Raw genomic sequence first — 4,804 nt, forward strand, 5'->3', positions numbered from 1 at the left:
CTAACGAATTCTCGATATTGAAGAACTGTCGAAGCGCCTTCTATACTCGCATACATGAATACATTCGATGTACCGATGATTGAGCTATGCTGTAGGAGATTTTGGTCGTAGACTGTCTGTTTTCTATGCCTTTTCGAAAACACTCTTCTTCTAAGTCTACGCCTCTTCAGAACTTCGGCAAATCGTTGAACCTCTTGAGGTTTCATGATCGTACTGTATATTTTCAAGTGCGATTCACCTCGCTAAGCTTTTCAACGACCTCTTCGTTGTCCGGTCCACTTGATTCCTCACACGCCGCAAGGCAAGCTGCAACGCTGCGACGCCTCCTCGCCGAAATGTCAACGGGCTGGACCGTGGAATGTTTTCTTTTTACTCTCTTCGGGCTTTGGCATTTCCTCTGGTCAATACGGATGGTAGAGGGGAAGAGGGAAGGATGAAGCGAAGGTGGAGAAGCCGGGAACTCCGTTTATTTTTTATTCTTGTTCTAGTACGTGTCTCGGGGTGACCAGCGCGGTGTCTTGTTGTCGTTAATTGAGAATCACGACGAGCGACGTGACCAGGATTCGGTAGTCAAGGTAAAAACCGCGACAAGATTCCAGACTCAATGTCCTTTTACCCACCTCGAGCCTCTCTATCCTCTTTTCTGTTGCTTTTGGCCATTGATCTTATTTTTATATGGTTAGAAACTGAAATTACAAAATTAATCAGAATCGCTCTGGAAGAGATAGTTTCCGAATTACCAGCCTATTTGTAATTTTGTTCGTAATATTTCGAAGAAGTATTTGATCACAAAAAATCATCAGAATTGCCCAAGCAGCGAGAGTTTCCAAGTGACGATGGTTTTCAGCAACTTGATCACAAGATTTTCTGTATTGTAATCTTCGATGAATTGTTTTAACTTCAGAAATTCATCAGGATTACTCTCGGAGAAGAAGTTTATGCGAGCTAGGAACTTTCATTGTCTTTTTATTTGAATTTTATCAACAAATTATCTCGACACCACAAGTTCGTCATTACGCTGAGTAGATGGAATAAAAACGACTTTCAAAAAATGTCAAACGCTGCGAAACCCTCAACATCCGATCAGAGAGTCAACAACGTACGCTCGAAGAGTCGTACGGATGATATCGTCAGTATCAATATTTCGCGAATTGGAAATTAGTGAAGTGTGAAACTTGTTTACCACATTTCAATCATATTTCGATGAGCATGTAGCAGGTAGCAGCCCCTTCTCGTTCACACTGGACCAATGGCGATCTGGTTTGTGCGTGTTATCGAGGGTGAAGTCCAAAAAGTGGATACGATGCGGATGTAGAAAATTTTTACATCACATTCGGCAAGAGAGTTGCGCATATGTAAAAAGTAAAAGCTGAAGCCGTGGTTTAACAGGATCGAATCGGCAGGGTCGAATAGTTAGTCGAGCTTAATGTTGAACGGAAGAAAAAGTTTCGCTGTTTAAATGACTCGCTAACTGAACCCATGCTTTCCCATACGTACCCGCAAATCGAATGTACGTTGAACCCCAAGCTGAAGACGGTGAAGTATCAGCTCTGGTCAAAAGTTGAGGGTCAAATTACGTCTTCAAGTTTCTCGAGTGCGAGTCGTAGAAGTTTTTCTATTCGTACGAACTTTCATCATACTGCGGTTTGTATTCTTTACCGTTCATTTTCTCTCTCTCATTCCGTGCAATGTTCATTCTCTTTGTTCAATCGTGGTGTGTTGCTGTTTCAAAATTTTCCACGAGAGTTAACGAAGGAACGGATCACGATTTCCTAACGCGATTCGCTTGTGTCGGTTTCTAGCAACAGTTTTCACTCTACGGTAAGAAATGTGCATTGTACCGCAGAGGGAAATTTTGTACAGTTTTCTCGATGCTTTTTACGCGGTTTTTTAAATTCAGTTCAGGTCACACGATACGCGTAATCATGTGTTGGGCTCTTGGCTTGTCTTTAGCATTCCGAAGTTTTGTTGGAAAAATGTGCTTACCATCTAGAGTAGGACTAATTCTATCCCTGACAAATCGGGGTTTCGTGTTTCTCGGACATCTGGGTCAGATTTACCGGACAAATAGGAAGAGGCGGGCTATGTGGCAGGATACACTCACGGAGTGACTAATATACGCTGTTTCGTGCGTTTGACCCAGGGAACAAGCGCCCTTCGTTACCTCTTTCCCCTATACCATCATCTCAAGACACGCTTCGAAGAAGCCTAACCCTTATACATCACGAAGCACGCAACTTTTTTGAGTGACACATTATACCCGGCAGCCAAAGATAAAGGGGAAAATCACTCAGACTTCAATCAACCCCCAATTTCGGATCTCACAGCGGTGAGCCAAAGGCGAGCCTTTTATATTTTGCACGAGGTTAATTTCAGCTTACGATTAGATCCATGGTCGCGAGTGAACGTGAAGAAGTCTCAACCCATTTTGGGATTACACGAAAAATGGAGGTGAGTGCGAAAGGAGTTGAAAAGAGCCAGTTGTCGCGTGCTTGAAACAAAGAGAAACTGGTCCTGCAAGGGTCTCGATCTCAAAGAGAAAAATCTCGGGTCACTTTCGGTCTCTTCTTGTTCAGTCCTCGTGTCGACAGCTTTTTCAAGGGTGGCTTAATTACCCTGTATGCCGAAATAATTAGTAGCGAAGCACGTGATGTTCGTTAACCATAGAAACTGTACGGTTTACGCATGTATGTGAGCGGTCCTTTTCATCTTGAGTAAGGAACTCGAAAACCATCGTGGTATGGTAATTGAATATGACTGCGAATGTGGCGCCATTCTGTAATTTTATCAAGAGCATTCTGCGATCAACTTTCGCGAGTCCCCTTAGCGCAGCCCCCATAGATCTACGTGACACTAATCCCAACGATCCTGCCAATCAGCCTGCAGGGAAAATCTCGCATGGAACAATACGGCCAAACCTATGATTTCTCCAAACCTTCCCTAATCGGCTGTCACAGCAGCATCAGCTCTAATTAAATATCAAATTGCTTATATATTTTCTCTCGACGGACTTCGGGACATAAAGCGGACGAGAAACAGAGCAGAGGGGCGGGGGGAGTCTCCGATATCAAAGGGAAATTCACTCGCCAAACGAAGACTCTCCGCTGATCCGCCAAGTGGATGCTAAGCTGGTCTAATCCGCTTTAATTAACTAAACTTTTTCAATTGGCTTCCTCTGCGATCTTATCGGTTGCAGAAATACGCTAATTGACTGGACGAACAGTCGAACCGAGCCAGATTCTTGTACGGAGTAGGTATTTATCGGTACTCGATTGAGACTTGAGAGTTGTTCGATTCGACGGAAGGTTTCAATTGCTTTAATTATCTGCATTGTTCGATAAAGTTGTGTTTCGATGCTAATTATGGCTCACGAATTCATATTCAAAAACAATCTTATTCGTTCAGCCTTGCTTTTTTCAACGTGTACGAAACGCGTTTAAGATCGTCAAGAATTTTTTCTCACACTCAAAGTTTATCGCTGCGTCGAAGGGAAGTGACAGGTTTTCCCCATAAATGACAATTCCGAGTAAGAGGTGCCGGGTTGAATAATAAAAATAACGGAAGTTGTAGACTCGGTAACGACCGCTGACCGTTGAAGTTATGTGCTGTTCCACGACACTGAGAATGCAATAATTATTATCTTCGGTGTTCTCGGATGAATATTGACGAGAAATTGGAATATGACGTTAGTTAACGATAATTCCAGGTAATTCTGCGTTCATTGATTCGTTAACATCGGACCTTGGAATCGGACGTAGGTAATCGTCAATAATTTCAGGAATCGTGTCCGATACATCCGACACCGAATCGAAGAGTGTTTATGCGAAGTAACTCGATACACGGGACCCCGTAACGTCATGTGCGAAACTCAGCCCCCGGTTTTGTGGGTGCGTGTGCGTGCGGGGCACGTTCCACCCCACGCAGCTGCCGCTACAAAAACAGTTGACATCTGTAAATCCTGGCGGCCATGACATTGCGCCATGTTTCCTTTCTCGAGCCGCGGGTTATTCGGTCGGGGAAAAAACCCTTGTTCAGCATTCGAACGAGACACGTTCGCGATCGTTTGCATATTTTCGAAATAACGAGTCGAGTCCTGCACCCAGACTCTACCACACTGTCTGCCTCCGCCACCAGCTTAGGTTAGGCGGCTTATTGAAGGATGTGCGCACTTTGCAAAAGCACCGAATTCGGATCTTGCTTTGGATGTTTCCACTCCGCCGGGCATATCCACTTGGCGATCATCCAGGGGCAAAAATTGGACCAAAGTCGGAGCTGGAAGAGCGAGACTCCTCGCTGATCTAATTACACAGATAATACGACGGTCCATGATTGGTCACGTCCGATATTACATTTCCGTGACAAAAAAAAAAAAAAAAAAAAACAGAAGAAAAACAACAAAAATAAGTGGCATAAAAACATACCACTCGGCACCCACTTTCCGAGATAAGTTGCAATACCACTGGCGCTATCCGCAGAAATAACAATATTTTACGACTTGATGCTGAGCTGGTTATTAAGGGATATACGCCTGCAGGTTGAAAGACTCGGGAAATTTTTTATACCGGACTGGTGGTGTTTCTCTGATACAATTTTTTACCAACTAATAATCTTACGACAGCATTCTCTTCGGCAAACAAGAAACGTTTTCAAGATCTATTCAGTTTCCGAAATGTTGCCCTACTCTCTAGAACCCCTTGGCAACTTGACGGTGGTTTGCAAAGCTGTTTTCATACTAGACTTTTGGCACAATACACCTTTCGAAGCGGTGGGTGTATACCCACATACGACGTCTCTGGGGCCATAC

The sequence above is a fragment of the Neodiprion pinetum genome, chromosome 4, assembly GCF_021155775.2.
Source record: "Neodiprion pinetum isolate iyNeoPine1 chromosome 4, iyNeoPine1.2, whole genome shotgun sequence".
Taxonomy (NCBI): domain Eukaryota; kingdom Metazoa; phylum Arthropoda; class Insecta; order Hymenoptera; family Diprionidae; genus Neodiprion; species Neodiprion pinetum.